The sequence below is a fragment of the Sphaerodactylus townsendi genome, linkage group LG03 (assembly GCF_021028975.2).
Source record: "Sphaerodactylus townsendi isolate TG3544 linkage group LG03, MPM_Stown_v2.3, whole genome shotgun sequence".
In the NCBI taxonomy this organism is placed as follows: Eukaryota; Metazoa; Chordata; class Lepidosauria; order Squamata; family Sphaerodactylidae; genus Sphaerodactylus; species Sphaerodactylus townsendi.
In genome coordinates this window covers 4500257-4525048 of record NC_059427.1, presented here as the reverse complement: position 1 = coordinate 4525048, position 24792 = coordinate 4500257, and the positions used below count along the sequence as shown (strand labels likewise).

At 46.8% G+C, this 24792-nt stretch overlaps 2 protein-coding genes and 2 long non-coding RNA genes across 35 annotated transcripts in view; 1 reads left to right on the top strand and 3 right to left on the bottom strand.

The window, feature by feature from the left end:
• LOC125428587 (zinc finger protein 883-like) overlaps positions 1-24792 on the top strand; it is a 1608225-nt gene that overhangs the window by 1073961 nt on the left and 509472 nt on the right. The window lies entirely within an intron of this gene.
• LOC125428632 (oocyte zinc finger protein XlCOF6-like) overlaps positions 1-24792 on the bottom strand; it is an 82860-nt gene that overhangs the window by 2837 nt on the left and 55231 nt on the right. The window lies entirely within an intron of this gene.
• Positions 4477-6711, bottom strand: LOC125428925. 2 transcript variants are annotated; one of them, XR_007243890.1, is made up of 4 exons: positions 6663-6711; positions 6055-6160; positions 4695-4765; positions 4477-4513 (listed from the first exon to the last, which is right to left on the bottom strand). It is a non-coding gene; the product is annotated as an uncharacterized LOC125428925 (long non-coding RNA). The 2 variants fall into 2 exon arrangements; XR_007243891.1 differs by having other exon boundaries at positions 6643-6696.
• On the bottom strand, positions 6923-13184 carry LOC125428915. Of its 2 annotated transcripts, none has more exons than XR_007243881.1 (3): positions 12926-13184; positions 9475-9559; positions 6923-7173 (listed from the first exon to the last, which is right to left on the bottom strand). It is a non-coding gene; the product is annotated as an uncharacterized LOC125428915 (long non-coding RNA). The 2 variants fall into 2 exon arrangements; XR_007243880.1 differs by lacking the exon at positions 12926-13184 and adding an exon at positions 12616-12746.

The following is a 24792-nucleotide window of genomic DNA, read 5'->3' as shown; positions in this document are numbered from 1 at the left end:
AGTCTTCCTGCACATACTGCAGCCTCTTATCACTTTAGGAAAAGAAAACTGTCCACGCAAGATGTTCTTTCCAATCAAGAAGAAAAAGAAGAAGAAGAAGAAGAAGAAGAAGAAGAAGAAGAAGAAGAAGAAGAAGAAGAAGAAGAGGAGGAGGAGGAGGAGGAGGAGGAGGAGGAGTTTGGATTTATATCCCCCCTTTCTCTTCTGCAGGAGACTCAAAGGGGCTTACAATCTCCTTGCCCTTCCCCCCTCACAACAAACACCCTGTGAGGTGGGTGGGGCTGAGAGAGCTCTGAATAGCTGTGACTAGCCCAAGGTCACCCAGCTGGCGTGTGTGGGAGTGTACAGACTAATCTGAATTCCCCAGATAAGCCTCCACAGCTCAGGTGGCAGAGTTGGGAATCAAACCCGGTTCCTCCAGATTAGATACATGAGCTCTTAACCTCCTACGCCACTGCTGCTCCTTAGCAGTTGCAAGATTACACTTACTTCGCAGTTGCAAGATTACACAAGACTATAACTAGATAAGACTACAAGGCTATACAGCACACTTCAGCAAGAGCAAGACTATAACACTAGAAGAAGTCTGAATTATCTGGAAGAAACTAGAATACAGCATACACAATGCATAGTTTCTTATCACATTCAAGCTAGGAACTTTTCCCGGCAACAGTCTCCCATTGGACCAGAGTCACAGTTGAATTCACCAATCACATTAAAGGTCAACTGTAGCTGGTTGCCCCCAGACTGGCCGTGTTGCTGAGTAAGCTTTCTGGTGCCTAGAAAATGGACTTATTGTGAACCTTTGTTTTATATATCATGACAAGATTGGACTCCACTGCTCTTAACCACTATATCACACTGGCTCTCCGTAAGAAATTACCACGATCTCCAGTCTCCATATAGTTATACAGAGAGCTTCATTCTAGTTGTGAAGATAACCATGAATAGCTGGTTTTCAGCACTCGCTTGGGGGAAGGGGGAGCCAGTATTTCACTGAGTAAACCCAACACTTCAAGTACAGACCCCTGTGGTTTGTGCAAGAGCTGCCAGTTGTGATAAAGGGTTGCGAGTCCTAAAGGCATTTAGGCGACTGCTATAGGAAAGGGCCATTAGTCGCTTCCAGCCTGGCTTTTGTTCAGTAATGCCCCACCATTCCCCGGAATATCCCATATTGAAGGATACAGCAGCCCCTGCAGAGCCACGGCTAAGCTCAGATGCAGAAGGAGCTTCAGAGCATCCCAGATTTCAGGTCCCCAAAGGAGATCCTCCCTCCTTGTCTAGCCGGCTTTCTGATTATGCCCAATTAAGACTTGTGAAGAAGTGAAACAAAAATCCTCCAGGGCTATTCCAGGATCATTTCATTCACATAACCATGAAGGATCCTCACTTGTAACTCGCTCATCTGGGAAGGAAACACTCTCTTGAGAAACTCTCCAGCCTCTCTTTGGACGCGAGGCTTTTATCTGTCTTTACCAATATGTCTATTACATTCCTACCTCCTTTGGCACACCCAGAGAGAAAGTGATGGTTCCAACATAAGCAAGAAAAGAAATCCAAGGAAGAAGACCGCCCCCCCTCCGGAAGAATGGAAACCTGGTCAAGATCAAAGGCCATAATCCCAACCAGTGTAAGAAGACTCGGTTTCTATATCCCATATTTTCTAAGAACATAAGAACAAGCCAGCTGGATCAGACCAAAGTCCATCTAGTCCAGCTCTCTGCTATTCGCAGTGGCCCACCAGGTGCCCTTGGGAGCTCACATGTAGGATGTGAACGCAATGGCCTTCTGCGGCTGTTGCTCCCGATCACCTGGTCTGTTAAGGCATTTGCAATCTCAGATCAAGGAGGATCAAGATTGGTAGCCATAAATCGACTTCTCCTCCATAAAATCTGTCAAGTTTTTCCCTTTTAAAAGCTTTTATCCAGGTGGAGTGGCCATCACCACCCTGCCTGTGCAGCAGCTTATATTCCAAGCACACCAATCACACGTTAGCGTGAAGAAGTGTTTCCTTTTATTAGTCCTAATTCTTCCCCAGCATTTTTCAATGAATGCCCCTGGTTCTAGTATTTGTGAGAAAGAGAGAAAAATTTCTCTCTGTCAACATTTTCTACCCCATGCATAATTTTTTGTAGACTTCTAATCATAGCTCCCCCCTCAGCCAGCCTCACTCTCCAAACTAAAGAGTCCCAAACTGGCTGCAGCTCTCTCTCCTCATAGGGAAGGGTGCTCCCAGTCCCTCAATCATCCCTTCTGTTCGCCCTTCTCTGCACTTTTTTTCTATCTCCTCAATATCCTTTTTTGAAGATCTTTGAATGTGCGGCTGACCAGAACATGGACACGAGTACTCCAAGTGCGGTTGCACCACTGCTTTATAGAGTAAGGGCATGACAATCTCTTTGCAGTTTCTATTATCAACTCCTTTTCCTAATGATCCCCAGCATAGAGTTTGCCTTTTTTTACAGCTTGCGCATGCATTGAGTTGACATTCCCATGGAACTATCAACTAAGACGCCTAAATCCCTTTCCTGGTCTGTGACTGATAGCACTGACCCCTGTAGCGTGTATGTGAAGTTTGGATTTTTTGCCCCTATGTGCATCACTTTACATTTTGCTACATTGAACTGAATTGCCATTTCTGAGCCCACTCACCTAATTTATCAAGGTCCGCTTGGAGCTCTTCGCAATCCTTTGCGGTTCTCACCACCCTACATAATTTGGTATCATCTGCAAACTTGGCCACCACGCTACCCACCCCTACTTCAAGGTCATTTAGGAATAGGTTAAAGAGCACTGGTCCCAAAACGGATCCTTGGGGGCACCACTCCCGACATCTCTCCATTGTGAGAACTTCCCATTTACACCCACTCTTTGTTTCCTGTTTCTCAACCAGTTTTTAATCCATAGGAGGACTTCCCCTCTTATTCCTTCATTGCTGAGTTTTCTCAACAGTCTCTGGTGAGGAACTTTGTCAAAAGCCTTTTGGAAATCCAAGTAGACAATGTCTACCGGTTCACCCCTGTCCACATGCCTGTTTACACCCTCAAAGAACTCTAGTAAGTTTGTAAGACAGGATTTGCCTCTGCAAAAGCCATGCTGACTTTCTCAGCAGGTCTTGCTTTTCTACATGTTTGATAATTTTATCTTTAATGATAGATTCTACTAATTTACCAGGAACAGATGTCAAACTGACTGGCCTGTAATTTCCCGGGTCCCCCCTAGATCCTTTCTTAAAGATTGGTGTGACATTGGCCACCTTCCAGTCTTCAGGGATGGAGCTTGATTTCAGGGATAAGTTGCATATTAAAGTGAGAAGATCAGCAATTTCATGCTTGAGCTCTTTAAGAACTCTTGGGTGAATACAATCTGGGCCAGGGGATTTGGTAACATTTAGTTTATCAATTCTCTACCTTTAAGGAGTATCAAAACAACTTGCAGTCACCTTCCCTTCTCCTCAGCAGAGAAGGTGGGGTTGAGAGAGTTCTGAGCGAATTGTGACTGGTTCAAGGTCACCCAGCAAACTCTATGTGTAGGAGTGGGGAAACAAATCCAGCTTACCAGATAGGAGTCCACTGCTCATGAGGAGGGGGGAATCAAACCCTTTTCTGAGGATCAGTGCCCATCACTCTCACATATTATACCACACTGGCTCTTCAGATCACAGTCAAAGGGGATCTAATGTTTGGCAACTGAGAAATTAGGATGTGGCCCCTTTCTGAGGGCCTCTCAGTCCTACGCTGACTTCAGACGAAACACCTCTCTGGGGTTTGGGTAATGGCTATAACACATAAGAACATAAGAACAAGCCACCTGGATCAGACCAGAGTCCATCTAGTCCAGCTCTCTGCTACTCGCAGTGGCCCACCAGGTGCCTTTGGGAGCTCACATGCAGGATGTGAAAGCAGGGGCCTTCTGTGGCTGTTGCTCCTGAGCACCTGGCCGGCTAAGACATTTGCAATCTCAGATCAAATTGGTAGCCATAAATCGACTTCTCCTCCATAAATCTGTCCAAGCCCCTTTTAAAGCTATCCAGGTGAGTGGCCATCACCACCTCCTGTGGCAGCATATTCCAAACACCAATCACACGTTGCGTGAAGAAGTGTTTCCTTTGATTAGTCCTAATTCTTCCCCCCAGCATTTCCAAATGGATGCCCCCTGGTTCTAGTATTGTGAGAAAGAGAGAAAAATGTCTCTCTGTCAACATTTTCTACCCCGTGCATAATTTTATAGACTTCAATCATTATAGACTTCAACACTGGACTCAGCTGACAAGGCAGCAAATAGTGGAATAAGCATCAAAACAATGCATTACTGTTCAAGATGTTGATTCATGCATAATCCCAAAGGCAGAAATATGTGATTCTGGCATCTATGAATGTTCCTTACCCAGAGAAGCCACACTCCCATAGTTCTCCAGCATGACGTCTTCATAAAGAGCTCTTTGGTCTGGATCTAGCAGAGCCCACTCTGCCTCTGTGAAAGACACGGCCACCTCCTCAAAAGAAACCAGAGACTGAAAAAAAAAAGGAAGATTCAATCTTCAGAGGTCATGCGAGGCAGAGATGGTGTGCTGGAAGGGGACATGGAGTGGCGTTCAGAGCCTCTTGCATGGGCTCCTCAGCACCAACTGTAGGAGAAAAGTCCCCTTGAGAAAGGAAGGGGGACCCCGGCTGTCCTTTGCTCATCTCCCCTACCTGGACTGGAACTGCAGCAGCTGTTTTGACACCTCCACTAACAGAACAGATCAACACTGCTTCTTCACTGCCTGCGGGGGGCGGGGGGAGAGGGAAGAAAGAGTATTAGTTTTTACTTCCTATTCCCTTTGCTTGTAGGAATCATGCTTCCTGCACCCCGGTTCCCAGGGCTGTGAAAACCTGCCCTATGTACACTCAGCAAGGAGACTCAGCCTTTCTAGTGAGTGGTGGGAGAGGCGTAAGAGAAACACAAGGTACCCATGAGCCTTCGGGGACTATAGATGCCACTGACACAGGCTGGGCCCTTGAATCCAGGCTGGTGGAAGAAAAATAGGGAGGCAGAAACAAAATCATCTGGCACGTCACTATCACACCAGATTTTAAAAAACAGACTTGAATTGGGTACATGCAGAAAGGGAGGGTAATCTCAGTGAGTGTCCGTAGCATCCACTGATGTCACATTTGCGTTTTTGGCCACAGGCAACATCAACAGAGCCCTTTGTGGGAGGGCGGCCAATAAATCGAAAGTATAATGATAACATTCTCCTCTTTCTCCTTTTATAACATCTGTGGATCCTACCGTCCCTTCCCTCTTTTTCTTTTTAGGGGATCTGTTAGTAGGATGCCATCTATTTATTTATCTGACTGAACGCTGCTTTTAACGGGGTAGTTTTTAACATATATAGAGCCACTATTTAATGTTATTTAATTCAATTTGATATTACTGATTTTATTGTGTGCTCTATTTCTATGTTTTGTTCACCGCCCTGAGCCCTTTGGGGGAAGGCGGTTTATAAATAACAACAACAACTACTACTACTACTACTACTACTACTACTACTACTACTACTACTACTACTACTACTACTACTACTACTACTACTACTACTACTACTACTACTACTACAGCAGCAGCAGCAGCAGCAGCATGGCATCACACCCACCTCAAGCCCTGCTGGTCCCGAGTCTAGTATCCCTCATCCAGTGTTTCCTACAGTGCCTAGTCAAATAGCCCAAAAAGCATGAGCACAAAACATATTTGCCCACTTAGAGCTGTGCTGACCAGAACACGCAGACTTTTGTTCACAGTACTGAGGATCTCAGCTGAGATTTGTCTGTCTTTTGTTATGAGTTATCTTGAGTCTCTCTAATGGAAAAAGGAGGGATATGAATTTTGTAATCAATGTGAGAAGCTGCCTCCATGAGTTTTCTAATCCACTTTTATGAGCATCCCAACTATTGAACATTGAGCACCATAATTTTGGATGAAGAAGCGTTTCATTTTTTTCCCTGACCAGAATTCTCTACCCATCGAATTAACTGGGTGCCCCAATCCCATCGATTCAGAATGAGTCCTTACCATGTGAGAGGGCATCTTGGGGACATTCCAGGGCCTGGCCCAGCTGCCCTTCCTCCAACGGAGCTCTTTCCAACTTAGCTTCCATCTTTATGGATAGGCCCAACCTCTGAAACAGAAGAAAACGGCAACAAGTAAGAGAAGGTGGAGAAGAAGAGTTTTGATTTATACCCTGCTTTTCTTGACCTTAACGAGTGTCAAAGCGGCTTACAAAACTCCTTCCCTTCTTCTCCCCAAAACAGACACCTCATGAGGTGGGATCAGAAAATTTGGAGAGAACCGTGACTAACGAAAAGACACCCAGCAGGCTTCATGCGGAGGAGCAGGCAAACAAACCTGGTTCACTAGACTGGAGTCCACCGCTCACGTGAGGGAGTGAAGAATTAAACCCAGTTCTCCAGATCAGAGTCCACCACTCTTAATCACTACACCAAGAAACTGATTCTGCCCTGCTACCAGACTCTGCATATTTTTTAAGTACACCTGGTAGAGTTCTCTTTCAACACTGGAGAACTATCTGGAGGAATAAGAAATTTCCCAGAAGAAGGGGCTGCTGACGTTAAATCTCCTGTTCAAATGATTAAAACATACCTGGAAAGACAAGCCCTCACCTGTTCTGCCTGCCTCTTCTCCTCTGCCTGACTCAGGAGGAAACCCTCCGCCAGGGCCACTGCTTGGGAATTGGTCTCCGGCCCACATCCTCTGACCCAGCACTGCATTTCCTCGAGTGGGGGAAGGGGATGGTCCAGGAACTGCTCCAGGATCACTGGAGGTCCAGGATCTCCTTGCTTGAGTGCTCTCTCTCTGGCTTCAGCCAATAGTGGCTGCAATGAGATCCACATGGAGCTGGCTGCAAACCTCTCGAGGCCCATCGGCATCACGGTAGAGGAACTGCCGGAAGCGTCGGCAAGGTACTTCTGTGTTCAGGGGCTTCCGATCCCAGTCCTCTGGCCCAGCTCTCTCCCAGAATGCAACAACACTCTCAGCTTGGATAGGATGGGGGTCTTTCCTCGCTCTCTTGCCAAGTACAGGTCCTCCTTGGTCCTGCTCTTCCATCCTCTTCTTCTATTGGGTCGCCTCTGACTGTGAAAAGATTCCTTGGGTATGAAGACAGGCTTCTTCCTGGGAGTGTGCGGGTGGGTGGGTAGGAGGCAGATAGCAACATGTCAGAAGGAAAACAAAAGAGAATGATGACACATGGTGGAAAAGAACAAAAGTGTGGTTTGCAATATTTCACAATACTACATACCAAGCTTTTTGAAATATGCCTGTTTGGTTCTTTGGGATATTTAACTGTCTCTGGCTCTTTAAAGCTGTGACTTTGGGTCAGGCTGTTCCGGGGGCTTCGGATGGCTACTAAGAGGGTCAGGAGAATTGTCCATCCACAGGCACAGGTGTCTCCTGTCAGTGTAGGTCAAGTGCAAACCTTGTGCTGGCACAGAGTGGGATTGCATCAGAGGTGTGGATTCGGCTTGTAGCGAGCGGCCAAGGCAGGTGGCTAACACTGGCTTTTGTAGCTCCTGTCGCGCTCGCCTAAGCAGCATACAGGGAGCTGGCAGGCGTGGCCAGGTTGCACAAGGACCCTGCTGGTGCGCTTGGATCCTCCCCACATGATCAAATGACGTGCCCCGGGGGTCCCCATTAGCAGTACGCCACTGATCTTGTGCTGGCACAGAGTGGGATTGCATCAGGAGTGCGGTTTGTGTTTGGATCGAGGCAAAAGGGTTGCTGGGATGGATGGAAGTTGGGAGGGGGGCAACAAACCCAGGGGACTTCCAGGTCTTACCTGGATATTGGCAACCCTGCATCTGGGAGATGGTAGACGAGGGGGAGCTTCAGACAAATCGTTAGTGGGACCTGAACAGAGGTCTCCTGTGACTGAGCCCTTGCATTTCTCCTGTTGTGTTTTTTGGGGGATCTGTAACTCTCTTGCCTGGCAAAAAATAATCGCTCCTGTCCCTCAAACCCCAGTGCAGGAAGGACAATCTGACCTTCCGTCATGGCTGCCTCCACCAAGGGAGCTGGGGAGGGATGGGCAGGTGTGGCATGACTCTCACCGTAATGCATGCCTATGTGCCCCTTGTCCCTTCTGTACATGGTGGGCAGCAGGCTGATGCCAGGGGGCATGAGTTCACGCGCATGCTCTGCCCCTCTCTGCCTGTCACAGGCTGAGTGTGATAACTGGTGGGTGTTGGTGGTGTTTCCATGGCAACTGGTGGCAGGGCTAGACTGGACCTTGGCAACCGGTTTCTCAAATGTTCTTCCACTGTGCTAGGCAAGTCATTGACACCAGTTCACAGGCCCAACTCCAAAGCACTGGGGTGTTAGGGTTAAGGTTGTGGACGATGACGCTATTGCAGGAAGAAGTTCCCTTCCCTCTTGCCCATTTTTACTAATTTATTTATTTTCATTTACTTCATTCAGTTGGGAAACTTCAAAATATATTCCCTGCCCCCAGGCAGGACCAAATGTAAATGTAACCAAAATACAAGAGAAATTACTGGCACCACATCTTATTCACTAACCCTGCTATCCTAAATGGCCTGATCTTTTCCCAACCTGCCAGAGCCTCCCCTCAGCCAGAGCAACCGCCAGCAACTGCCAACCGACTTAACTAACTGATTGGTGGAGAGCTGTCAGTGCCAAGATCCACAGTGTCTCCTGCCTCCATTATCAGAGTGGTTGCTGTCTGAACATCCAGATCAGCAGTTGACCCATCAAAATCAATGGAGGAAAGGGATTTCGGGTGTTGGAAATCCACCACAGAAACTCCTGGGGTCTTTGGGGATAGAGCATTGAGGGGACTCCAGTTACTCCTAGCCTCTGGGGTATATATCATAATGTCCCACTTCTGAAGCTATACTTTTCTCAGGGAAGCTGATCTCCGGAGTCTGGAAACCAGCTTCAGTTCCAGGAGAACTCCAGGCCCCACCTGGAACTCAGCAACCCTCTTAGGGGACTTTACTGGGGTCACTTTTCATCCTGGAGTGGATGGCTGCCTTCTCTCCTCACAGAGGTTTTTGCAGATATTAAATTGACTATTTCAGGTTGGGCGGGGGTCCAAAGAAAGGGCAACTCTTACATCACTGATTACAACAAACAGTGGTCACCACTAAGTGTGTGTGTGGGGTGGGGGATACTTTTTGGGGGGGATGCAAAGAGTTATGTATCCCCATGTCTAGCCCTCAAACTCGAAGGTCCATCCCAGCTTCTTTTTAATTCAAAGAGGGGTATCAAAAATATTTTTTCCTAATGAAAGAACTGAGAGATTTCATGTCTTTCACTGTGTCATTCCACCTTTTGACACTTACATTTATGAAAATAAAAATAAAATAAACAAACTTCAAATGTATTTGTTCTTTTTTTATAAGACACAATATATAGAAAAGCAGTGAAGCGTATGAAACAATGATGAATATCTACCAGTTCTGGCCTGGTTTCTGAATTCTGTCTCTCTCCAGTTTTATGATGAATAGACTTCCTGCTCTTCTCTGCCTTGATGTGGCGCCTGTTTTGTAAGCAAAGTTGAAATTTATTCTTTTTTAAAAAAATAAGACACAAGATATATGATTTAGCTAATTAATGTTTTAAGCTAAATTATTAGAACTGCATATGTAATGTTTATTTTGAATGTGTGTGAGTTGCCCTGAGCCTGGCATTATTCAGCAAAGGGAAGGGTATCAAATTGAATAAAATAAAATAAATAGAACAAAATGAAGCATGTGAGACAATTATTGTACCAGTATACATAACAGTTTCGCCTTCTTTCTGACTTCTGTCAAATCAGTTCTTTTAAGAAGAACACACTTGCAGCTCTGCTCTGCCTTGGTGAGCTATTCTATTGTTTCAGGAATTTCTTGTGATCCTTGAATATGCAACTTTATAAAAAGGACCAAGGCCTTCTGAGGGAAGCAACCAGCAGTTCAGGCATCACTGTTTACAAGCTGCTCCGCTGTAGCAATGCAAGCCTCGATTAATGATGATATGAACAGTTCAAGTTCAAAGCGCAGTCGGCGTATTTGCGTTTTTCAATCATCCATCTTCTTCAGGGAACATGCAATTTATTACAAGATTAATTAATGACAGAGCTGTAATCTAAAAATAATAACATATCATATAACATTATTCTTAATGTCACTTTTCATAATTACATATTATGAAATAATCGAGGCTTGCATTGCTACAGCGGAGCAGCTTGTAAACAGTGATGCTTGAATTTCGCAACAGCTGAGCAGCACTCGAACTCTTTGGCAAGAATTTGCTGGCACCGCATTCTGTTATGGACTTTTGTGGTTTGCATTCTGCTGTTTTTGATACATAGCACTGAATAAGGAATCTAGCTTCTTATGAACTTTACCTCTTTATATTTAAGAATTGTGATGCAGTTGTACCAATAGTTTAAGAACTTCTGTCAATAAGATACAGTTGAGTTTTTGAGACGATAGTAGATTATTTATTTGACCATAATTGTTTATGTTTTCACTACCAGCCAGCCGGTGTGCTGCGACACCCTCACAATGACACAATGACACAATCCTGCCACCATATCATTGGACTATTTTTTCAGTGGATCGTTCCAGATTTATTATCAAATTAAGTATCATGTCCGCAACTACAGATTAAGGGCTAAAACTGGACTATCTGGCCCATGGGGACAAGGAGAGATTGCAGCACAGAATATGACAACTATAAATGGTTCTCTGAATAATGGAAAACTCCCTGCACATAGAACGCTAGTAATGCAAGGAAAAAGACTGTGCCCTGTCTTTGCTTGCATGAATCCCGTCTGAGACTTTCTGCTAGGCCTGCCGGATGGGGGCCTTCACTCTGTTCTTCCTTCCAGCACTGCTGACCCTGAAGAGATCCCGCAAGTCTGGTGCATCTTCTCAAGGAGCCTGGGGTGACTCCCCACTTTGTACACATGCAGCATAGTAGAAAAACAGCCCACAACGCAGACAGCCAATAATTCAATAGAGAGAATGAGAGGGGGGGACTGGAAGGGGGGGGCTCTCCCTCATCAATTTCTCAAAAAACTAAAGGAGACAGCTGCATTTTTGTGGATGCAAGGAAAGGCCAGCTGGGGCCAGGCTGCCCAGAAGCAGAGGAGGTGGAAGAAAGCTCCCCCCCCCAAATGTGTAGCCCCTCCTCAGCCTTGATCCACCAGCCCCCTCCGCAGTCTCAAGTGGCTACAAGATCCATTTCTTGTGTGTCTTAATTCTTGGCTCTTCTTCTTTTAGGGGCTCCTTTGTTTTGCACCAAGTGGCTCACAGCTCCTTCTGGCTCAGGAACAGTGTATGTGTGAATAAGGGGGGGATAAGGAAGCTCTTCTCTCCATTCACTGCTCTCCCCCCCCCTCCTTTCTCCACAGCTTAGGGCCTGCCAGCAGATCCTGGCCCGACATTTCACCCCATCCTCAAGCCCCCAGTGTGAGGATTTTGGACCCAGAAGTATCGTTTCCCTTCCCCAGAGAAACCCCTTTTGACCCCCTGGAGCTCTTTGCTCTCTGGTCTTTGCCCTCCCCAATGAAGGGACGTCCTCTGCAGACTCAGCCCCTTCTTGAATGAGCCTCATTTGCACAGGTCTTGAATGCCCCAGAGAACAGACAGGGGCTGGGGGGGGGCATATACTCCCCTTGCCCACCCAGATGTCTCCTCTGCAGCCAGCCTCTCTCTGCTGGGAACAGCTGCCAGGGGGTCTTGTCCCTAAGAACTCCCCCGTCCCCAATCCTGCCCCCTTCCCCCCTTTTCTCCAATCAAAACCCCCTCCCCGCCAAGAGGACTCGTCCAGCCCCTCCGCTGCTTTCTTTCCTCCTCCTCCCTGCAGGAGCAGCAGTGGCGTCGGAGGTTAAGAGCTCGTGTATCTAATCTGGAGGAACCGGGTTTGATTCCCAGCTCTGCCGCCTGAGCTGTGGAGGCTTCTCTGGGGAATTCAGATTAGCCTGGGCACTCCCACGCACGCCAGCCGGGTGACCTTGGGCTAGTCACAGCTTCTCGGAGCTCTCTCAGCCCCACCCACCTCACAGGGTGTTTGTGGTGAGGGGGGAAGGGCAAGGAGATTGTCAGCCCCTTTGAGTCTCCTGCAGGAGAGAAAGGGGGGGGGGGGGATAGAAATCCAAACTCTTCTTCTTCTTCTTCCCTGCAAATCTCAATCACTCGCCAGGCTCCGCAATGCAGAGAAGGGGCTGCACCTCTCTCTCTCTCTCTCTCTCACACACACACACACACACACCCCTTGTGCAGAGAGGAGAGGGAACGAGGGGCAGCAGAGCAGCCCCCTCCCCAGGCTTTGCGGTGGGGCAGCTGACCCCCCCCCCTTCCTACCTACCCCACATCCGGGGCTCTGACCCCCCCTCTTCCTACCTACCCCACATCCGGGGCTCTGACCCCCCCCCTTCCTACCTACCCCACATCCGGGGCTCTGACCCCCCCTCTTCCTACCTACCCCACATCCGGGGCTCTGACCCCCCCTCTTCCTACCTACCCCACATCCGGGGCTCTGACCCCCCCCTCTTCCTACCTACCCCACATGGCTCCACCCCGCAATCCCCGCCGCCCCCCGACTCACTGGAAAGAGGCTGCTGCTGGAGCTACAGAGGACGGGAAGCAACAACAAGTGATTGCAAAGGAAGTGCCGCCGCCTCCCGCCCACTTCCTTGCTGGCCACTCTAGGACTTCAATTCCTTGGTGCAGAGACAGCCAGGGGCGCGGGGGGGGGGGGGACAGGTCCTCCAAAGCTCTCCCCCCACCCACCCTTTTGCATAACGGGCTTTGGGGAGGGAAGGGATGGCTGGAGGAGGCCAGGAGCTTTTGGGGAAGGGGCGGATCAGCTCCCACCCCGCCCGCCTACCTGCCTGCCCACCTGCCTACCTACCTACCTGGGGTTACCGCTGGGGACTGGAGATGTTGCTCCTCCTTCCTCCCTGGAAGCCCCTCCCCAAGCAGGAAGAACAGACTCCCAGAGGCAGAAAGGGGGGTCTCCGTTGCCGCCCCCTCCTCCTTGTGGTGGTAGGGGGGGGGGTGTCCCCAGGAGGCCGGAGAATCTGCCCCAGGGATCAGGGGGGCTGGAGCCGGCTGCAGGGAGAGGCTGGCGAGGAGGGGGGCGGGGCAGGCAAGGCAGCCTTTCCCCTGCCGGAGATGATGTGGGGCTATGATACGACTAGGGCAGGAGTCTGCAACCTGTGGCTCTCCAGGTGTTCATGGACTACAATTCCCATCTGCCCCTGCCAGCATGGCCAAGTGGCAGGGCTGATGGGATTTGTAGTCCATGAACATCTGGAGAGCCACAGGTTGCAGACCCCTGGACTAGGGGCATCTCCCCCTCCCCAAAAGCCGGCAGGTCCCCCCTCCCTCGTACCGCCCCCCGCCCATTTCTTTTTATCTTCAAACCTGGGGGTTGCGAACTGCTTCAGCGCTGCCTCGTATGAGGTTGGTCGTTTGGTTTTTATGAAGATTTTGTATCAATTGTATTTTATCTTTGATGTTAGCTGCTCTGAGCCTGCTCCGGCGCGGAGAGCGGGACAGTAAATATGACAACAACAACAACCACAATAGCATTGCTGATCTCCACCAGCAGGTTCCTCCCACTCTGCCCGGCCTTGTTGGGGGGGGGGGGGGGCTGCCATTTTTCCTCCCCAAAGTAATTTCAAAGGCCATTTTGCATGGAGAGATAGGGAAAAAAGAGCCGGTGGGGGGTTGTTTTGCCCCCCCCCCAACTTAGGGGCAGTGGTCCGCCCAGTTCCCCAGTCTCTGCCCCACAGAAACTGATGCCAGCCAGTTCTGCTCCTTCCCTCTAAAGCACAACAGCCTCAAACGCAAAAGAAGAAAAGCAGGGGTTGGAAAAATAGGCATTGCAGGGATCACGGATGCCATATCCAGTCCTGGAGACTTGTCAAGAATTGGGACAAAGAGGACAGACTTTGACAACAGAAGGCTAATACTGAGGGGGGAAAGACCGTGTCCAGGTGTCTTTGCTTGAATCAAGTCTGAGGCGGTCTGCTGGGCCTGCCTGATGGGGGCCTCCACTCTGTTCTTCCATCCAAGAATTGGGACAAAGAGGACAGACTTTGGCAAGGGGCCAGGCTGCCCCACAGAAAAGGCTCCAGGGCTGCCCCTCCTCGCTCATCCCCTTTCCCCTGAGAGGCATGTGGCCAGGGGGTGGCGGCAAGGATCCAGGCCTTTCCCTGCATTTCAAGGGACTGAGATTTGCACGGTGGGTTGAGGGAAGGTCTGGATGGGCCCTAGGGGGCAGGGGACTTGTGGGTGAAGAAGAGGGAAATAGGACACACACACACACACACCAGGATTCCTCAGGGGCCACGGGCTGGCTCAAGAGCAGGTGTAACCCCCATGCTCAGAATGGGTTGACCCAGTAAGGGGTGGAGACTCAAAGCAGCAAGAGGCTTCAGCAGACCTCATGTAGTTGGAGGAGACCAGGCTACCAGACTCGGACCTTGGTTGTATAAGCCCTTGACACCTTGTTAAGGTAAACTGCAATATTGTTGGGAACTACTGGGAAGGTAGTTTATTTTTGCTATGTTGTAAATGTTGCAGTTCATTGTTTCAGGGTTTCTTTTTGTGGTTGTAATGGGTGAGAGTTCTCCTGGAAACCTTCATCCTGTTGCATCCTGTTCACCAAGCCCTTGGAGTCTTCAGGAGCCAACCCACTTGCAAAGAAGAATTGGACTTGGCAGTCTCAGTAGACTGTAACTAGAAGGACTTGAAATGCAACCTGAACAGGACCTTGAATTGTAATGTTAAATGTTGATGTTTAATGTTATTTGTAAAGAGAAGTAAACTGTTTTGTTTAAATTTGGTTCTTTGCAACTCCTTCCAAGTACTGCCCCACAGAACCCACAAGCTGAGGTTACACAGGCATGGGGAGCAAATGTGATAACCCACTGGCTAAGCCAGTGGGGACCCCCAACCCTCCTGCAATCTGCTCTGGACCACCTGGAATTTCATGCCTTTGGAAATGATGTGCGGAGTCTGCAGAAATAATCCATTTATTCAGTTCTGAGGGGCTTCTGTGAGAGGGAGATATTGGGGTGCGGGTGGGGTTGCAATGCAGACCCAAAAATGGTGGGAAATCCACCCAAACCTAATTCACTTCCCCCTCCTACAACCCACAGAGGGAACAGCTAGGAAAGGGCTTTCCTTCGGGGAAGATGGTTCATTGGTCAGGGTTGGGGAGCAGTACGAGGGGCAGATTTGGGGGTGATGAGAGCCCCCCCCCACTCCTTCTGCCTCCTCTGCTTCTTGCCACCTTTGCTTCAGAAAACCTGTCCTTCCTTCCACCTCAGGATCCCAAGCAATTTAGCCGTTTCCTGCGATGGGATTCGGGTGTCTCTCCAGGCTCCCTGAGGACATGAGGCAGAGTTGCAGGATCTTTCCAGATTCAGCAGTGCAGGGTGTTGGACAGAAGAAGAGACAAGCCTCCAGTCCAACACATTTTTTTACCTCATTTGTACAACCGGAAGCAGTGGGCAGAAACATTCACAGCTGTCAAATTCAGAGCTGGCATCTCCTGTCTGCTGGTTTGAACCAGGCAGTCCTCTTCTGCCTCCTCTGGGCATTCCCTCCTCTGGATCTCTCCTCAATGTTTTCAGCAGGACGGGGAATCCTGGCCTAACTCTGAAGTGGGGTGGAGTGTTGTGGCTCCCAGAAAAGTTGGGGACTTAACACCCAGGAATGGGTTGGCCACGGTTGAGAGGAAACCCCCCCCCCCCCCCCCCCGGGTAAAGTGTGGCCAAGTACAGGCTCCAGGGCTGAACAGGCTCCAGGAAAATTGGTGGGGTTATCAACTAATCTCCCTGGTGGTCACATTCCTTCTTTATCTTTCTGCTTTCTGCTTTTATTCTGTCTCCTTGGTGTTCCTGTACAAAGCAACGGATACCTCAACAGAGCAGGGACGTAGGTATAGATTTTTTATGGAGGGGGTTCGAGGGTGGGGCCACACCCCCACCCGCCCCTAGGGCATGGCCACGCCTCCCCAAGCCCCGCCTCTGGCTTAGCGCTTATAAAAGCAGCTCTCCGAGGTCGGGGATGGCAGACTCCCCTGCCCTGCTCTCCCCTGCCCCTCCCCTCTGGGCAGAGGCATAGAGGGAAAATGGAGCCTGGTGCAAAATCTGAGTTTGCCCCCCCCCCCCCGCGGGCAGCCGCTGTGATGCTGGAATCCACCCCCAAACAGCATCACTTTCAATGGTGTTTAAACTAGAGAGCCCAAATTCTCCTTTTAAATCCATCTTAAAGGGAGAATCTGGGGTCCCTAGTTAAACAACATTAAAAGTGATGCTGTTTGGGGGTGGATTATCCCCCACCCTGAAACAGCATCACTTTCAATGTGGCGTAGTGGTTAAAAGCAGGTGCATTCTAATCTGGAGGAACCGGGTTTGATTCCCTGCTCTGCCACTTGAGCTGTGGAGGCTTATCTGGGGAATTCAGATTAGCCTGTGCACTCCCACACACACCAACTGGGTGACCTTGGGCTAGTCACAGCTTTTCGAAGCTCTCTCAGCCCCACCCACCTCACAGGGTGTTTGTTGTGAGGGAGCAAGGAGATTGTAAGCCCCTTTGAGTCTCCTACAGGAGAGAAAGGGGGGCTATAAATCCAAACTCTTCTTCTTCTTCTTCTAAACTGAGGACCTCAGATTCTCCCTTTAAATCCATGCTGAAGGGGGTGGATTTAAAAGGAGAATCTGGGGAAATTTGGGGGGGGTGCCTGCTGTCAGGGGTGCAATTGTTAAGCTAGAAGCACCAAACTTTTAGGGTATCTTTAGGAGTCTCTCCTAATGATACCAACCAGGTTTGGTGAAGTTTGGTTCAGGGGGTCCAAAGTTATGCACCCTCAAAGGTATAGCCCCCATCTCCTATTAGCTCCCATTGGAAACAATGGGGGAAGGTGGCACCCCCTTTGGGAGTCCATAGTTTTGGCTCCCCGGACCAAACTTCACAAAACCTGGGTGGTATCAATAAGTGACTCTCCTGATAGTACATCCCAGGTTTGGTGAAGTTTGGTTCAGGATGTCCAAGGTTATGGACCCTCAAAAATGTAGCCTTCATCTTCTATTAGCTCCCATTGAAAACAATGGAGGATGGGGCACCCCCTTTGGGAGTCCATAGTTTTGGACTCCCTGGACCAAACTTCACAAAACCTGGATGGTATCAATAAGAGACTCTCCTGATAATACATCCCAGGTCTGGTGAAGTTTGGTTCAGGGGGTCCAAAGTTATGGACTGTCAAAGGTGTAGCCCTCATCTTCTATTAGCTCCCATTGGAAACAATGGAGGATGGGGGCACCCCCTTTGGGAGTCCATAACTTTGGGCCCCCTGAACCAAACCACACCAAACCTGGGTGGTATCAGCAGGAGACTATCCTAATGATACCACCTAGTTTAAGTGAAGTTTGATTAAGGGGGTCCAAAGTTATGAACCCTCAAAAGGGTAGCCCCATTTACTATTAGCTCCCATTGGAAACAATGGAGGATGGGATCACCCATTTTGGGGGTCCATAACTTTGGACCCTTGAACCAACCTTCACCAAACCTGGGTGGTATCAGCAGGAGACTATCCTTATGATACCACCTAGGTTTAGTGAAGTTTGATTCAGAGGGTCCAAAGTTATGGACCCTCAAAATGATAGCCCCATCTACTATTAGCTCCCATTGGAAACAATGGAGGATAGGGTCACCCCCTTTGGGGGTCCATAACTTTGGACCTAAAAAATAACTTTGGACCTAAAAACTGCGCCCCCTGCAGGCCGCAAACCGAAAAAGCACTAAAATGTTTTAAAAACCGACAAACGGAGGGGCGGAGCTTCGGACCTGAATGGGGGGGGGGGGGTTCAAACCCGAGAAACCCCCCCCCTTACCTACGTCCATGCAACAGAGATGGAATACAGCATACGAAGCCAGTAATTGAGATTACGTGCCTTCATTGCGGGGGGGGGGGGTGAATTGCAGCCAACCTGACCTGTGGTGTTATGGAGGGGGAAAGAATAACCTGTCTACCTGGAGTCCTGCCCTGTCTGACCTGGCAGAACAGTGCCGTGAATGGAGCAGTCTGTTTGAAATCAGAACTGAAACTTGGGACTGTGTCTGACCTTTTGGGCAAGAATGTGTAATGATAGTGTATATCTGTTTGTTTGGAAAAATCAAATTTCTGTAAAACAAATAAATTTTATTTTTCCAAATATACAGATATAGAAACATCCATTCTACAGACAGAAAATAGTTTCATTTTTAGGTTTAACACAGTTCAAGAAGGTGTGAACAAATCATTGGATTTCACATGCCGTCTGTAAATCACTATCATTACACTTAGATTCCCTGTATATTAGGTGGCAGTTGTAGTTTCGGAGCTTCAAACAACAGGTGTAATCAATTATCTCCATACATGCAATATATCTTCTGACAAGCTCCAGCTGTAGCAGAAAGAAATACTGAATACAGCCGAAAACGCATTTAACGTGGGAGGCGTTCTCTTTATTTTCACAAAAGACCTGTTCTACACTCAATGCTGGGATTTATGAATGGAATCTCTTTATTTTCACAAAAGAACTGTTCTACACTCAATGCTGGGATTTATGAATGGAATTTTACTACTGGATACCCCGGACAGTAGAATCTTTACCTGCAACTTCAAAAAGGAGCCAAGTATCTGAAAAAAGACTTATTATAAACATTACTTGTAAATATTCCTTACAAGACATACCTCTTGTACAACTATATTTCTTATGATGTAAGAATTTTATGAATTTGGTATTTGCATTTAATTATGCATTTTGTGTTTTGAAGTTTTTAGAGGTATCTACACATACACAGATGTGTGTGTGTGTGTGTGTGTGTGTGTGTGTGTGAGAGAGAGAGAGAGAGAGAGAGAGAGAGAGAGAGAGAGAGAGAGAGAGAGAGAGAGAGAGAGAGAGAGAGAGAGAGAAAACATTGTTGGCAGACTGCCTTGTTTTGGTCACTTTATTCTTAATTATCAGGACCTTTTTGTACCTGGGCATTGCATTAGAGGATATTTGTTAGAAATATATAGTACCATTCAGATTTATGTAGTGTGAACATGTTTCTCTGGTAATTCAGAAAATACTTCATGCCAGAAGTCCACAATGCACGTGTCACAACCCCAGCCTTGTCCAATGAGTGAATCAGTGCTGTGAAAGTAATTCTTATTTATTACAAGCATAGAAAAGCTATTGACTTATATTTTCAGAACTGAATATTTTAAAATAGGGAAAACATTACATCCCTCACCACAGATACATCATGCCCACATCCCCGCTCCTACTCTGGTGGGAAAGCACACTCGCACATTTCTCAGACAGCAAGAACTTGAGAAGAAGACACCCATTACTGTCCCCTGCTCTCCAGCCACAGAACCATTACCAAGCAAGATAAGAGATGGACTGGATGAAATGGAAAGAGTTCTCAAAACTGGTCTGTAAGCACTCTATAGAAAAAATATGGCAGGACATTAGAGGGTCTTGCCAGCATGGTGCCCAGTAACACGTTTATTGATGCACACCAAGTGTTTTGGGAAGGTGGGTGGGGCCTGGGGGAGCTGTCACCCAGAAAGGGTTGTGATTGGCCACTGAAGATCCAGTTGACTTTGCGTATGTAAATAACACTGTTTCAGAGGCAGCCGCCACTCATGTATGTTTCATTCTCACTCCTATTCCCATTTTTTTACCCTTCTTCTCCCATCCACTTGTGCTTCCCCTATGTTTCTTGGCTTTGCCTCCCAAAGCAGCTATTTGGTGGTTGCTCCACCTCATTTAGCAGCCATTTTGGAGTCACGCTCAGCATGTCAGAATTCCAAAGCAGTCCCAGGCTCAAAAAGGAGGGGATGCTTGCTGTTAGCTGCCACAAAATAGGAGTAACACTTTAACTAAGGCATGGAAGCCTCAGCACTGTTTCCTGTGGTTGTTCTAATCTAAAGCCCCAAAATGATAACCAAGTTACTACCATATCAGAACCTTTATTACAATTTCAAAAGGCTCAATTAATCTAATATATTATTGGCAATAGAACCCATTTACTATTAATTATTGGAAACAAGAACACAAGAAAGAGCCTGCTGGTTCAGAACAGAGTCCATCTAATCCAGCACTCTGTTACTCACAGTGGCCCACCAGGTGCCTTTGGGAGCTCACATGCAGGAAGGCCTTCTGCTACTGTTGCTCCCGAGCACCTGGACTGCTAAAGCATTTGCAATCTCAGATCAAGGAGGATCGAGATTGGAAGCCACAGATCGACTTCTCCTCCATAAATCTGTCCAAGCCCCTTTTAAAGCTATCCAGGTTAGTGGCCATCACCACCTCCTGTGGCAGCATATTCCAAACACCAATCATGCGTTGCGTGAAGAAATGTTTCATTTGTTCTAATTCTTCCCCCCAGCATTTTCAATGTATGCCCCCTGGTTCTAGTATTGTGAGAAAGAGAGAAAAATTTCTCTCTGTCAACATTTTCTACCCCATGCATAATTTTGTAGACTTCAATCATATCCCCGCTCAGACGTCTCCTCTCCAAACTAAAGAGTCCCAAACGCTGCAGCCTCTCTTCATAAGGAAGGTGCTCCAATCCCTCAATCATCCTCATTGCCCTTCTCTGCCCTTTTTCTATCTCTTCGATATCCTTCTTGAGATGTGGTCAGTAGAACTGAACATAGGACTCCAAGTGCGGTCGCACCACTGCTTTATATAAGGGCATGACAATTATTATTATTATTATTATTTATTAAATTTAGTATACCGCCCTATCCCCCAAGGGCTCAGTTGTATTATTGCAGTTGTATTATTAATTCCTTTCCTAATTATCCACAGCATAGAGTTTGCCTTTTTCACAGCTGCCATGCATTGAGTTGACATTCCCATGGAACTATCAACTAAGACACCCAATTCCTTTTCATGGTCTGTGACTGATAGCACTGACCCTTGTAGCGTGTATGTGAAGTTTGGATTTTTTTGCCCCTATGTGCATCACTTTACATTTTGCTACATTGAACTGCATTTGCCATTTCTTAGCTCACTCACCTAATTTATAAAGGTCCACTTGGAGCTCTTCGCAATCCTTTGCGAAGTTAGTCATTGGATGTCTAGTATAAAAATTAAGTAGTAGAAATTTTTCTCTATTCCCACCTCTGTCAACCTTCTTGAACAGTGCAGGGATAATTCTGTCAGGGTATGGAAAAATACTAACTGGACATATTAAACCCTAATGCTGGACACAGCAAGAATTTACTGAAGGCCACAGCAGGAAACTCTGAAGGTCACCCAGTGCGTCACCATCGAGGTGCAGCATGAGAACATCCGACCTGTGACTGGCTGAGAGATGTGTATATAGGTGGATCATAGGAGCAGCACTGGCGTAGTGGCTAAGAGCAGTGACTAAGAGCAGGTGCACCCTGATCTGGAGGAACCGGGTTTGATTCTCAGCTCTGCCGCTTGAGTTGTGGAGGCTTATCTGAGGAATTCAGATTAATCTGTACACTCCCACACACACCAGCTGGGTGACCTTGGGCTAGCCACAGCTTTTCGGAACTCTCTCAGCCCCACCCACCTCACAGGGTGTTTGTGGTGAGGGGGGAAGGGCAAGGAGACTGTAAGCTCCTTTGAGTCTCCTACAGGAGAGAAAGGGGAGATATAAATCCAAACTCCTACTCCTATTTTTCCTCTTCTATGTTGGTGGAGTGTGGAGCACATATTGGTGGAGTATTTGTACAGCATGTCATCTTGTCTTTGTGTGCAACAAGATAAAACCTTCCTGCTTGGGAACAAATACTGTTGTATGTGTGTTCATTCTGTCTACTGCTGGTTCTTGCCACCACACCCAGGTTCGAGGTGCTAGTTTTCTGCTGACAAATTCTTCCAGCTCTGGGATGAATAATGGAACCAGCCTCCTGTCTGAAGGACAGGGCACCAGAAAGAGATCCCATCCAATGCTTCCAAAGAGCCTCACATTTGAGGGCTGAACAAAGACTCCAGCAGAGACACCGTGTAGATTCTCAAAGTCCCCAAAGAACATTCCAGACTGCAAATCATAGAGGACAAGAGAGTACCCTGTGGCACATGTCGACCAAGGGTCCTGTAGCTCTACTTCTGGAACCCATCAGCCAGATAGGACTGGAATCACCAGAGGATGATGCCTCCAATTACCATCTTGTTACAGAAGCATACCACCATCAAGGGTATGAACGGAGAGTCAGAAGGGACACTCTCCCCTTTCCCCATTTGCCCCACAACACGTCTTTTCTCACAGCCACTGAAGCAGCTGCAGCTCCAAAACCATGCCTGAAACATGCATGGAGAAAGAACCCACACCCAGTTCTTTAAACCTAGGGATTGATGTCACTTTTCTGTGTTAGATGTTTGGACTGGGAGATTGCACTGGCAGGTTTCCGAACCTCTCCTCCACAACAGGAGAACTCAAAAGCATTCTGACAATTACAAGTATGAGGGATCTTTTTTCATATGTGGTGGTCGTGTATAGAAGGTAAATCCTTTTTGGGACATGATTCTCAAAGAAATACAAAAGATATATTAAAAATAAGAATGATGAAAAAAACCAAAAATTTTCCTTTGGGACTACTGGGAGGTGTTATCATAAATTAATACAGATTGTTCTTCATGTATATGTCTACTGCTGCACGGATGTTGTAGGCACAGAAATGGAGACATGAAAAAATTCCAACAAAGGAAGACCAGATACAGAACGTCACAAAATAATCAGAAATAGCAAAATTAAAATTGGATAGTAATACAGAGAAGTTTGCAGAAAACTAGAAACATTTTACAGACTATCGATTGAAAAAATAGGGTAGAATAGAAATATTTGCAGGATTTGAGATCTAAAAGAAAATAAGATTTAATTAGAATATTGGTGATGACAGAGTGTGTAATTGATAAATTATTTTACTTTAAATAGATGCGTAAACATAGAATTGATTAGAATTCAACAATGAGATAGTGGGAAGTCATTATATGGTTTTATGGTGTGTAGTTTGGTTAGTTGTAATAGGTTGAGTTCAGTTATTGGAAGACTTGTGGGGGGTTTTGGTGGGGAGGGTTGTGTGTGTATTCCCCTTCGTAGTTTATGCTTTTAGTATGTATTATTTATTTTATTGGATTTATATCCCATCCCATCGCTGGAGGGCTCATATAATGGTTGTTGAGAAAGTGTATATATTGTTCTTTTATGGGGATAAAATAAAAAAATCTATTATTGAACAAAAGAAAGCATTCTGACAATTACAAAAAGGCTTATATTTTGGCACACAACCAACCAAGGTAACAGGAATCCTTTACCAGGGGCAGGGCTTTCTGAATAGCTGGGGAGGAAGGGACTCCTTCCAAATCTTCTGATAAAGAGAATTATCAAGTCAAGAATGTTATCTCCCTTTTGGAATAGGTGAAATGACCTTTGCTTTCTTCCTCCTTCTCTCCCCCTCCTACTTCCTTCTTCTCTGGTTATTCTGTGTCCTGCCTGAGTAGTGTGGTGGAGGGACCTCACATATTTCTGCTGGGAACATATAATCTCTAGCTTGTAAAGATCTGACCAGTTCAGACAATAAATTTATTAGCTTCCTTATGTTTGCCATCCATAAAAGAAGGATTATACTTTTAAAGTACTGATTAAAAGAGGCGGGTGGTTATCAATTAAGCTCATGAACTGTGGAAAGGCTATTCATGTAGTCAAATGAAATTAAAAACCTTCATGGATGACTGAGAAATCTAATTGCTAAAGATAAAAAAAGTTTCCAGGGGAAAAAATTAACAGCCTCCATGCAGCCATAATGCAGTAATGTGAAAATAGGAATAAAGAGAACTCTTATAATAATCAGCGTGAAAGAGCAGTTCTTTGATGCGTTTGAAAACTGCCTGTCTGACTGAAGCTCTTTACACAGTCTGAGCATTCAAAAGGGTTCTCCTTGGTGTGAGTTCTTTGATGCTCTTGAAGACTGCCACTCCGACTGAATCTCTTTTCACAATCTGAGCATTCAAAAGGTCTCTCCTTTGTGTGAGTTCTTTGATGCTTTTGAAGAGTGTTACAATAACTAAATCTTTCCACACTCTGAGCATTCAAAATGTTTCTTTGTGTGAGTTCTTTCATGTGTTTGAAAACTGCCTCTCTGACTTAATTTCTTTCCACACTGAGCATTCAAAAGGTCTTTCCTTTGTGTGAGTTCTTTGATGTATTTGAAGAGTGCTACTCCAACTGAATCTCTTTCCACACTCTGAGCATTCAAAAGGTCTCTCATTTGTGTGAGTTCTTTGATGCCTTTGAAGATTGCTACTCTGACTGAATCTCTTTCCACACTCTGAGCATTCAAAAGGTTTCTCATTTGTGTGAATTCTTTGATGCCTTTGAAGATTGCTACTCCGACTGAATCTCTTTCCACACTCTGAGCATTCAAAAGGTCTCTCCTTTGTGTGTGTTCTTTGATGGTTTTGAAGAGTGCTATTATGACTGAATCTCTTTCCACACTCTGAGCATTCAAACGGTCTCTCATTTGTGTGAGTTCTTTGATGGATTTGAAGTATGTAACTGTCAATGAATCTCTTTCCACACTCTAAGCATTCAAAAGGTCTCTCATTTGTGTGAGTTTTTTTATGCCTTTGAAGATGGCCACTCTGACCAAATCTCTTTCCACACTCTGAGCATTCAAAACGTCTCTCCTTTGTGTGTGTTCTTTGATGGTTTTGAAGAGTGTTACTATGACTGAATCTCTTTCCACAATCTGAGC